The sequence below is a fragment of the Antedon bifida genome, chromosome 8, assembly GCF_963402885.1.
Source record: "Antedon bifida chromosome 8, ecAntBifi1.1, whole genome shotgun sequence".
In the NCBI taxonomy this organism is placed as follows: Eukaryota; Metazoa; Echinodermata; class Crinoidea; order Comatulida; family Antedonidae; genus Antedon; species Antedon bifida.
In genome coordinates this window covers 13,346,785-13,359,213 of record NC_136233.1, presented here as the reverse complement: position 1 = coordinate 13,359,213, position 12,429 = coordinate 13,346,785, and the positions used below count along the sequence as shown (strand labels likewise).

At 31.1% G+C, this 12,429-nt stretch overlaps 2 long non-coding RNA genes and 1 pseudogene across 12 annotated transcripts in view; 1 reads left to right on the top strand and 2 right to left on the bottom strand.

Annotated features, from left to right (window-relative positions):
* Window positions 1-12,429, bottom strand: part of LOC144849952 (uncharacterized) — a 158,146-nt gene that overhangs the window by 83,290 nt on the left and 62,427 nt on the right. For 2 of the 11 annotated variants that reach the window (XR_013614030.1, XR_013614029.1), the window contains one exon: window positions 9,572-10,735. The exons of the other annotated variants lie outside the window; for them this stretch is intronic. This is a non-coding gene — a long non-coding RNA (uncharacterized LOC144849952). Of the gene's footprint in view, window positions 1-9,571; window positions 10,736-12,429 lie in introns of those variants that run through there. 11 annotated transcript variants of the gene reach the window in all.
* LOC144851189 (5S ribosomal RNA) lies at window positions 8,122-8,242 on the bottom strand (annotated as a pseudogene).
* Window positions 10,077-11,186, top strand: LOC144849954 (uncharacterized). Its single transcript, XR_013614031.1, has 3 exons — window positions 10,077-10,108; window positions 10,579-10,642; window positions 11,133-11,186. It is a non-coding gene; the product is annotated as an uncharacterized LOC144849954 (long non-coding RNA).

Here is a 12,429-nt window from a genome sequence, read left to right as displayed (position 1 = left end):
GCGTGAATACATGAATCAAAAGCTTACGTCTACACAAGCTGACAACTACACATGGTACTCGCGCTTAAATTGTACAATGTAAGTAAACATCAACATTTTAGGTCTCAAAACGCATAAAAGCATTAAGCCATATTCAATTTCAACCACAAGGTTGATGTTTATAAGCATCCTTGCTATGTTTACGCATTTCAAATTAAATTGAAATTTTTATTCTATATTACAGAATAATAAATTGTTAAATAATCAAAATGATTACTTTTTTACACCCATAAACTTTCCAAGGCAACATTTTCACCTTGAAGTAGAACCTTTTGGGGTTATATCTAATTTAGGTCTATCAGGCTAGGTCAACCACCTATCTACCAAAACTACGTACTCATTATAATAAATATGTAAATTATATTAAATAAGCGAGTAAAGGTTAAGTTAGGTTGATGTCAGTCATGTTGACGTGGTCCAGTTATCATTTTTGCATTGTTTTAAAGTCATGACCATGATTGATTGAATAATTAACAACACACCTCGTCAAAATATATCTTATTTAAGGGTTGCTCCAAACTAGTTGACCGGTCCTAAATTCCATTTCTAGACACACGATGCACTCATGAATCAAATGGCGCGTCGAATTGACTGACAAAAAGTGTTCTTTGTCTAAAATGATACGACTTGACAAGTGAGATATTACCGGGGCGTTTCATGTCAACAACTTGACGGCGTGTAGCTTTCATGCGCCATTCTTAGCCTAAGAGCCCTTGAAGCTTTCGGAACCAATAACACATTCAAGGTTGAAAAAGGTCAGAATCATTGTACGACTGCCAGGTCGTGTTTACGTTGAGGAGATCGGCATAAAGCCTAAATGGACATTATGTATTCATCCTTGATCTTACGCCCGCATAAGTAACTAAACGCTTTTGTTTTTTAAAGACATTAACCCTGACAGTTTTATGCCCCGTTATTAACAAAGAAGATTAACTTTCAATGCATTTAATAATTATAACATTGGTATTTCTCTTTCTAACAGATTTCAAGGCTCAGCACCTCTATTCTTGGGTTCACTAGGGTTTTGAACCTCGTTCTAGTTTTGACTTCTTCAAAACCATTTTTCCTGAATCTAATTATAATCTACGAAATGTACATCAACTTCAACTGATGCAAGACATAAATATACTGTAAAGCCATTGCATAATTTATGATGTCGGCGTTGGACACAGCAAAGACATTGAAGGCCTTACAAAGCATTCGGTGGTTAGCTTTTAACTTAAAAATGCCAAGGCTGCCCTTCTTGCCCCCTAACATTTTTCAAAAATATAGTTTGGATTAAACTATGAATTGATCACGTATATGGACAAGTCGATTGTCATTGGTAATCTGGGTTGACGTTAGCGCCTTTTTGACGAGGACGAGGTTTGAATCTCTCATGCATGTGACAGCCGGCGGATATGGATTGGCAAATGGACTATGTGACCTGCTCTATAGTCCAGGAGGAAAAGTTAAGTAAGTTCCCCATGACCAGAGTCCTAATGTTAAATAAGGATTATTATGTGCTCAGACATATTGAGTGATTACACATCTACTCATAGAAAGTTTACAGTAGGTCTATTTATAATATGCAAATACAGTTTAACATCATTCATTTAAAACATGTTATATTCATTAAAGTTTATTTTCTTTGTATATTTTAAAGAGATTTATATAATTATGGTTTAAGTATGATATTTTGGAAAGACATTTAAGCATTTAAGAATTCTAAGGAGGTGCTTATTGGAACAGGGCCCAAGTATCGCGAACACATAGGGAAAGAACCTATGATAATAAACATTTTTTTTTAAATAAGAAAGTGATAACATTAAACTACTATACTATTTTTATAACAAACATTATCATAACATGCCGTTTGTTTATATTAATAAAATGTTTGATTTTAGTGAATTTAAAATGACATCATTAAAAAAAAATCATAATAATAGAAGATTTTGATCACTATTATATAAACTAAATTATTTATTATTTTTAATTATTATATTTTATTTTAATGAGGAAAATGGATAAATTAATGTTATTATCAGGCATTATATAAGTAAAGAAAGGTTAAACTATGTTATATAAATGTTATACTAAAACAAACTAAGCTCATTATTCAAGACATATTTGATATGATATTTTTAAAAAGCAATATTCCATTTAAACATAATATGCCAACTCTAATTATAACTTCAGAAAATTTCACTTGACATATAATATCTTTTCAATTGTCACTTTAAAAGTCACACAATTCTATCCGTATATTATCAAATCAGAAATAATTTTAAAGGCGAATAAGTTTTTCTCCTCTGGCTGAATGTGTCAAGTGTCAACGAGTACAGATTAATTGATAAAGATGCTGAATACGCTATTTTGACCGGGCAAATGTTGTCCATTCATTTTACACTGCTAACCATACATATTATACTGTATGTTTCAAACATATTGCTAAAATAACTTAAATATTTTGTCACACTGAAAAATTAATTGTTTAAACACTGTTAAATAGGTCATTTTAATGTCTTTTATTAGTAATTCAATTTGTTTAAGTGATGAAAAAAAACCTGATTAAACAGTAGTTAAAACTAGTTAAATTGAACTGCTTACTTTGTTTTTTTTTTATAAGCAAAATCATTATTTTTGTAATTTTTATTTTATTTTGTTTGCAGAGGTAAATAACTTAAATTAAAACTAAAATATACAAACATATTTGTTTTTAATGGAAAAGTTTACTGGCATTTTGTGATAACATTTTAAATTGGCCCCATTTTGAATTTAAGGGGACATAATGAAGTACTGTATGGTACTCAGGAACTACTACCACCCACATGTACCATGCATGAGCATTCAATAAACTGGGGTTGGCTTTAATGCCAAGTCATAGTAGCAAGGGATCCTAAAGAAAATATCAGATTATAGAAAATTAGGGTAAGAGTAATCGTATTGTCTTTTAAACAATACAAAATCTTTTACCAAATCGTTTTTCACTTTCTTCCACTCATCAAATGTGACCTTTCGGATTAATATTAGAAAAAAAGTGTATAACAAATATAGTAATAACGATAATAAAAATGAACTGAACTCCAGAATGCACTATCAAAATTGTGATTAATTAGTGAAATAAGTAATTGTACCACAGCAATCAATCAACTACTAGAGTAAAATTTACCAAAAAGTTGGAAAAGTAGATATTAAATTGGATAAAATTTACCTTTTTTTTCTTTGTATAAATACAAAAGATTTAAACTGAGTTCAAGGGGCAAAGAAAAAACTGATTTTCATTTATAAATGTTGAACATATATTTGAACCTGACTCTGATGCGATTTTACAACCTTGATAGATTGATTGAACAGTCCCTGGGGCGGTACGATTGCGGGCGGCTTTGAGATCAAGAGCTGAATGCGCAATTGACGGTCCAATTTGCAAATGTTCTATCATCGTACAATACATTTTAAATGTGAATTCTATTTACAAAAGTGAAGCTATTTACAGATAGATATTGTAAGTTGAAAACTTAAGTGAATATGATATTGCTTGCTTTATCTGAATATATGCAAATTGATACAATGTTCAATTGATGTTTTTACCCTTATGATTGTATAAGTGCAAGTTCGATTAGAAGGTAAACATAATTTAATCTTCAATGTAAATAATCTAGGAGACTACTAATTAGTTGCTTCTTACATAATGTAAATAGCTCGATTATGTATGTAATAAGTTTAATATCAATTTAAAAAAGAAATGAAAACATACTATTTGTTTGTTTAGGATATTTATTTTAAGAGAATTATACTGTACATTTGAGAGAAAGTGTGTTTATATTTCAATGTTTAGGGGCTGAACTTGATTAGTTTTAACTATTTTTTAGCCCTTCCCTTGATATAATTATTATTATTTGTATGTTACAATGTTTACAATTTATATTCATGGGTAAAATAAAATGAAAATGAAAAAATATTGGATTAAATTTAATATGACTATTAATAAACAAATAAATTAAGCATTTAGACATGGAGCAAAATGCATGGTGAAAAGACTACTGTTTTTTTAATACAATGTATATATATATTTATAAATGAATTAAAGACAAAATAAAATGTTAAAATTTATATTTCCCTTATATTACAGGTTATGGTCAGAAAATGTAAAGATATTTCAAATATACTTTTTTTCATGTTATTGTTATTTAGGATTTATTTTTAACGAATTTCAGTTCTGTTTATAAAAGTTATCCTATTCTCTTTTCACATTTGCATAACCAGTGTGTTCATACACACATACGCAAATCATAAGAAATGTCGGAAGAAAGCTTATTTGATCACTATGATTGGTCAGTTTTATACCAGGGCAATACATGCACGGCGCGTAGTGTCAACTCAGGACATCTCGGAACAAAAAAGCAGACCTCTCACCAATGTGTTTTTCCACAAAATTGTCTTAACACTATGCAAACCTGGTTACAAGTTGCTACTTAGGTGTGAAAAGGGTATTAGCTGGGTTCTAATATAGTATACTACTGTTTTTCCATTGTTAACATTATGCCCCTCAAGTATCTAATAAAATGAGACTCTGAATAGGCCAATTGGCTGTTTTAATAAACTTAAGGCCTAATAAAGAAAAATGTTCACTTATAAATGGTTAAATTCAACCAAAAAAACATTGGCTGGCATCCAATTTGACTTTGATAGGCCTAGTAGTTTTTTTCTGGTAATTTTTTTTTTCTTCGATCCAATTTTTGGTCAAAGTCAATAACTATTTAAAATGGCATATATTCAACAACAACAATTTTGAAAATTATATATTTTGAAACAATACATCTTTAAACTTTATACAGAGATCACTTAATTGAGTAACAATAAAAACAAAGTTACGGTACTTTAAGCTGATCATTAACTTGTGTGTTGCCTAGATTGGCAAAGGTGATTTGAATTAAGTAACATTATTAAAGTATCCCTAAAAATAGGACCTAAAGCTTGGTTGCCCCTTGGACGCATGCAAGTACATAAGCGCAATGCAAGTAATTTAATCATCCATTGTGATTGGTCAAATCTTGCATTACGCTTTACGTCTTTGCAATGCGTCCTTGAGGGAACCACGCTTAACAAAGTAGTCACTGATTCATAGCACACGTTATGATATTTCTCGCGACGAACATGAAATATGTGTATCAGCAATATTATAATACAAAATTATTGACGAATGTCACATATTACAATCAAAATGACCTACAAACCGAACATCACAATATGTATGGCGATCCACGGGCGTAAAAATGATCGGGTTACACGTATTCTAATATGATATGAAATTAAATTGAGGAGGTAATTAATAGCGACCCTAGGTTTAATAACCTTGTCACAATATTTTAGTTTAAAAATGTAACTGATATGATACGTTATTAAAAAGTTCTTCACAACTTTCTTTTATGTATTCTTCTCTGAATCATGACAAGGTACAACAAATCAAAGTCGCTATTCACCATAAAACTTAAACTCGCAGATACTTTTATTAATTCGAGGCTAACAATAGTTCGAATCAAATTAGGGTACCTACATTTTTATGGTCCAATATGTTTTTAATATTTGGTATAAAAAATGGTTAATAAATTCAGAAATTTGCAATAATTTTTTTATTGCCGAAGGCCTTATGTAGAGATGACTGCTGCGTGATATATTTGATCTACGGCCTTAGCATTAGTGTTAGAACGTTATGGACAAGGCTTAGAGCTTAACATCCGAACTGTCGGAAACAACAATTCGTTAGGGAACTTAACAAACGACGAGGTATCACCAAAAGGGGTTTATTTGACAATCTCTGTAAGGGCTTTTTTAGATAGACAATGTTTGAATGATCTAAGGACAAGTGAAATGTATCTCTACAGGCAACACAAAATGAAAATTGTCATAAATGCGATTACAATTGAACGATTTGACAGACAAAAGTATAAATGAAAGAAATTCTCAGGCCTGAGAGAGAAGAACAACAATTTCTGTATATTAAATTGATAATGAACTTCATTCTATCTAATTTTACACTAACCTATAAAGGGAAGGAATATCCACCTTCAAAATCTACAACCCCCAAAGCCTAAAGTTTATTTCAAAGCCTCCATCCAGGCAACACAGAAACCCCACCAAGATAAATTCTGGATACATGAAAATACTATTTATATTTTTCCACCCACACTTAGCATCGACACCCATCCATAGAATTTTAACTACAACCCATGTTTTACCAAACATGTAAACAGCCTCAGATTCTGCATGACAATTAATTAAATTTACATAGTAAAAGTCATGAAGAACCAGCACTTTAAATCATCCACGTTGCTTTTTCAAACAATATGTAGATAGAGTAAAATCTCTGATTGACAAAAGCTGACATTTCAAATATCACTGTGAATTATGTTTATACATTAGGTTAAGGTTATTCCAATGTATTATATTTATTCATAATATGGATTGATATCAATATTACTTACTGTATATATCACATTACACTCATCATATTACAAATTTCATTTATGTCTTTATATAATTTGGAACGAAGTATTTGGAATTAACAAGTTCCAGAGTTTTTGATTTGGGATGCATGAGCAACTGGCCTTAACAAAAATTCAAATTAATAGCATAATTTAATAATAGCATTTGTTGAAAACTTTGATGTGATATGATTTTTTCTATCCTGTGTGCAAGCCTTGCATACAGATGTATAAGTTTTAGCCCAGGATCTGACAACTTTCAAAAGTATAAAATTATATGTTTATGTGTAATCAAAAGGTTAAAAATTTAAGGAGTAGACTAGCAACAGCCTAAAATATGGCATACAGTAGTATATCTTTCAAAACTATTATTTAATATAATATAAAATACTGATCTAAAACATTATACAGGACCACATAAATCAGATATTTAATTTAAATACATGTATTTTAAAATATGGATCAGTTTTTATAACTAAATGAATAATTTCTTGGTAAATTTCTTCTAATTTCGCATTCCTGGTTCATATAAGAATCTGCAACACAGGTACAGTGGTGCGTGTATTAGTAGAGGGCGCAATTTGAAACTGGCATCAGATTGGTCAATGTGAAGCAGCCATATTTTGTGGTCCCTTTCTCTCAATTAACAAAATTGTTAATGAAAGAAGTATCTTATTCTTTTTGTGACAAAAATAGTTTTCAAATGCTCTTGTCAAAACACATGTCACACATTGATTGATATAAATATATTGACGCAACCCTGAGTAACAGTTGATTATACGCTGTACCCTAATATAGCAAATTAGTACTGATATTAAACATAACAAATTCATCCGCTGTCATCCGATTACCGGAAACGCAACCCTCTACTTTTGGGTTTCCATAATAAGTTTGCTTACTTTCTTTCGTCGATGTCAAATGTAATTATGTGAACAGCTTATGACATCTGTCCATATCTGGGCGATAATACTTCTAAATTTCATCAAATATCTTGCAGATTAATTTGTTCTTCACATTAAATCACGGATGAGCAAAATTGTTCACAATGGTACAAATGATTTGGAAAAGAGGTCAAAAGAATTTATACAGTATATGACTAAATTATAATTATGTTCTTGCATATTTTCCCACCTCTAATTTAGGATAAATTCAAACACAAGACTTAGGTAAATAAATTCCATTAAAATGCAAAACAAGTACAATTGATAGTCTTCCATCCTAAAAATTCCCCCAAATTTCATAACCAGGTTTCCCCGGTCCTATACCGATTTCTAAATTGTAGTTTTGGCAAAGATAATATAAATCAAACTGAAAATTATTGTTTAACGTAACCAATAGCGATTGTAACATGAAAACCGTTAAGTAAATATATGCCTTCGCATTCACAAGTTCAAATTTATTTATTTTTTATTTTATTCAATCGAAACCAACAGGTTTGATACAAACAAAGCCAGGACTATTTATAGCACCTTGATTGGTCCTAACATTGATCAAGGGCTTCTCTCGTCCAGTGCCCACCTTGACCAGAGGAAAGGCATAAGCCAATACGTCTGAGGCAGATACTAGAAGCAGGGGCTGCCATAAGAGTCATTTCAAATGCCTAACGGGACCCCAGCTCCATATACAGCACCCGATATTCCCAGATGGTCTCCCATCCAAGCTCGAACCAGGCCCAACGTTGCTTAACTTCAGTGATCTGACGAGAACCGGTGTTTCTTCAACGTGGTAAAGCCGTATTTACGACTGATGAAGGTTGTCCACAAACAAAATGTCTACAACCTCAACCTTAAATCGTATCTTATCACAATATAATGGTATACATGAAAATCCAATACAAGACATGTAAATCAGGTAAAAAATGATGCATACATTAACACATACGTATGACGTACATGAAGAATGCATTAAGACATGTGTATCAGAAACGTATTTAGAAGACAAAGTGGCAATTTATCCTAATATTTCCCAGAATAAAATATCAAATATATGTTAATCATTTATAATTCTTATTATTTTCTGATTTAACTTGATATATTATTAGTGGGTGTTGGACCCATGTTACTTTAAAAAAATGTTAATTTTTTGTCGACCGTATTGACTGCGTCAAGGTTCAATAACCACGACTGTATTGTAACCACTAGAGAGGTGTACTACATCTTTCAATAAAAAACGTAGCATTTTCTATAGTTATTATAAATTCGTCCTTGTTTTTTATCCAACTGCACATCATCAAAACAGTATATATCTGAAAAAGTATTAGCATAGTATCAACATAACAAGCCAAATTAAGTAGTTGTTCATATTTTCTAGAATGTTTCTAAAAATACAAAATTAAACCACAAAATATAATTATATAAACATTTATTACTTACCGAATTGGTGACGAAACAGTCACGGTGAAAAAACTGCATATTAACAAAGTAGGGCGGTATTTTACTATACGATAACTTCTATCTGTAATACATCAAATAAGCATGTACGCAATGCATTTCCACCGCCTTCTGGTTTCATGACCGGTAGTAAACTTGTGCATAATGTGAAACTTCTAACATGAACATGATATAAATTATAACCTTTAACACTAATAGGTTTTACATTGAGACTAAGGAAAAATGAAGAATGGTAAAATAATAAAAATTTATATCATGTTTTAGGCAGCGTAAAGATTAAGATGGATGGAGATCATCAAGACAATCAAGATCAATGGAGGCATGGTGGTCATCTTTGCTGTGGTCTGTTTTTATTATTATGGTCCATCTTATTATCATGACATTTACAGTACTGGTGCGGGTAAAAGCCCAACTTTGCATATAAACCCATAGACCCCTAGATTAGTTAGGCATGGGGAAATATATATTGTTCTCGTCAACAGCATTTTAGGTAGCTTTCATCACAAGTCACATGCGCAAACACAACCAGCGTGTCACATTACCTCAAGGTCAGCACAGGTTGTATTTACGCAAAAGCTTGCTAGGTCTAGACTCCGGCACTCTTAGATTAACGTTATAATCAAACAATTTTTTTAAATCTCGGAATATAATGAAAACATTCCATGTACTTCATATGTATAGGTAAAAATTGGTTCATATAATTAAACACTAAAATATAATGGTTTGGTCTACCAATAACAACCCACATCCAAAAATTACTGGTATAACCATGTTACATATCCAAACAAATTTGAATAAAAAGTTCAAAACACCACTTGAACACCCAATTTCAATGTGCAAAAATATGTTATCCATGATTTGTTTTGTTGATACGTTATTATCTTAATTACATAGAGATAAATTACGCGCAAATTGTGTAAACGTACGCATGACATTTAGTCGGAATTACATACGGAATACATGGGAATAAGTACATTTTTTCTGCAGCTTAAAATCGCTTGCTTCTACCATGCCGATCATCACAGAATTGATTAGCATAAATATGGGTGAGTCTAAGGTCATTAAATCTGACATACGTGGCAATGATGTCAAAAGCACATAGAAGAATGACTATCAAGTGGTGTTCAGTCAAACATGACATGAAAAGCAATCCGAGTTGGACGCATAAACGACAGCCATCTTGGAAAAATCGTATTTATATTTTACAGATGATGTGTACGTTTGAGACATGCTGTTTTTTGAAATAATGTTGATTTTTGTATGTTTGATAATTATTCGTGTTTAGTTGTGTTATCATTCACATAGTCGTTACTCATTTTCAGTTTAAAAACCATAACATAAATATTAATCTATTTGGGTAATTAATGTTTGATTTGAGTATTATTTATTTATACATTTTCAGTCAAAGAATGGTCTCCCAGAGGGCCCAGTTATGATCAGTGGCTGTGTGTGTACTAAAACAAAAAAACAAAAATTTCTTAAAACCAATGCAATGTTCTACATTGTAGTGTAGCCAATACAACAAAATTCCTACTTATTTCCAATGGGTCGTTGATGCGACTGTACAACATACTGTAGGTAACAAATGCTGTACTATAATACAGAATTTGTTATCTACGTTAAGCTATATATTGTAAAGATCTTGAAAACAGTTTGCTTGATATCATATTCATCCTCTATTTCAGATCTTAGAAGGTGTTATGAGTTAGTCTGAAAGATGGATTCAACTTAACACCATGAAGTTAAATTGTAAGCAATGGTATCCCATTTTCTCCAGTATCCTCTCTAGCGCATCTAACCAGCCTCCAAACCCACTCCTCTAGTGGCACTATACAAAGGATCCTGAAACCAGGACAAACTTGATTAAATATTTCAGCATATCAAAAATGAGAGTACTATAGTACATTTGTACATTATGATACGACATAAACTGGAATATGCTATGTATATATGATAAGGCCCAAATCAAGATATTGTTTGTTTTTTAAAGTAGAAAACTACAAATGGTATGAAATCGTATTTTAACTATCAGGCTATTGATTTCAAGGATACAGTACTTTCGCTTTAATCATAATAACAAAGATGGCGTGAAGAGAAGAAAAAAAAAATCGCAAAAATTGATATGGACGTTGATGGCAGCATTAGCATTAGAGTAAGGCTTTTTTTCGGTTTAATAATTTTAAATATAGATTACAAAATGTAAACATATTTCAAATGTTTTTATTATGATTTTATACAGTGATACAAAACAAATGCATTAATGTATGCACCAGTAGAAGGTACGTTAAAGCATACGAATTGGAACTGCTGAAAATACTTTGCTCACATGCGAGAATATAAGGTGAAAGACTTTATTCTAAAATTACAGTACACACTAGAGCAATAAGGAACATAGTAGTACAAAAGTCATAATAATAGTGAAGAAAAACTGTCTGCCTTAATAAAAACCAATGAATAATCTGTAAAGTATGGTAAAATTCCAAGGTTCATCAAGTTAAATGTTAAAGAGTTACAAACAATGTACAGTTGACCGAAATGCTCAAGTGATATTACATAACTAAATTGGAAGCAACCTATTGCTCAGGATATAAACAGTTTGCTGTCATGCTGTTTTTTTCGTTGACACAGATAAAATAATACAAGAGTCTTTGGTCCAGTTCAGCTAGGAATAAAGTAAAATATTTCAGAATCTAAAGGCAATTCTGTTACATCATCAGGCTAAGTTGAGAATTGTCTTGACAATGACAACTTCTTTTATTTCTTTGAACGAAAAGGGGAAAAATCTAGAACCAAACCCCATTTAAATACCAATTTCATTAAATAGATGAAAATCAGCTCTTAAATAATAATTGCAAAAGGTTTTCCAACAAAATACAACATGTACTATAATACTAAAATAAATTCAAAATTTGTATTAAATTATTTTATAATCAGTTGACTTCTACATTTTAAAAACCTGGTAACACACTATTTATTAAGCAAACAATTTCATAGGCAATAAGGAAGTAAGATGAGTCTCTTGCAGACAGTACTATGAATATTGTACAATTGCAATGTAATTATTATAATGTTAAAACATAAAAGTCTATATTAATTAGTGTAGAGTATACAAGTCTGAAATAAAAGCATACTATTACTATTATTAAAAGGTATATCTATTTATAGCAATTAATAAATAGAACATCGGCCAATTATGAACTCAATTCTATTATAAAACCTGAACCATATCAGAAGGTCAACAAGTAATAACGGTTTAGCATCAATAAGTAATGTCTTTAACACCATGTATAGTTTACTATGGAAGTAATTGAAAGAAATAAATACAAGGAACGAGAATGATAGGGGGCAAAGTTCATGGACATACAGCAAAAGATATGAACATGAAAACCAACAAGAAATGTGGCCGTACTAGTAATGAAAGTTATAGCCTTACTAGCTTATTTCTTACACTCCACCACCCCTGTAAACATTATAAAGCTGTTCTTTAGAGCAATAAATAAAAAATGTCCAACTCATTCAATTTCGTCAAATATAAT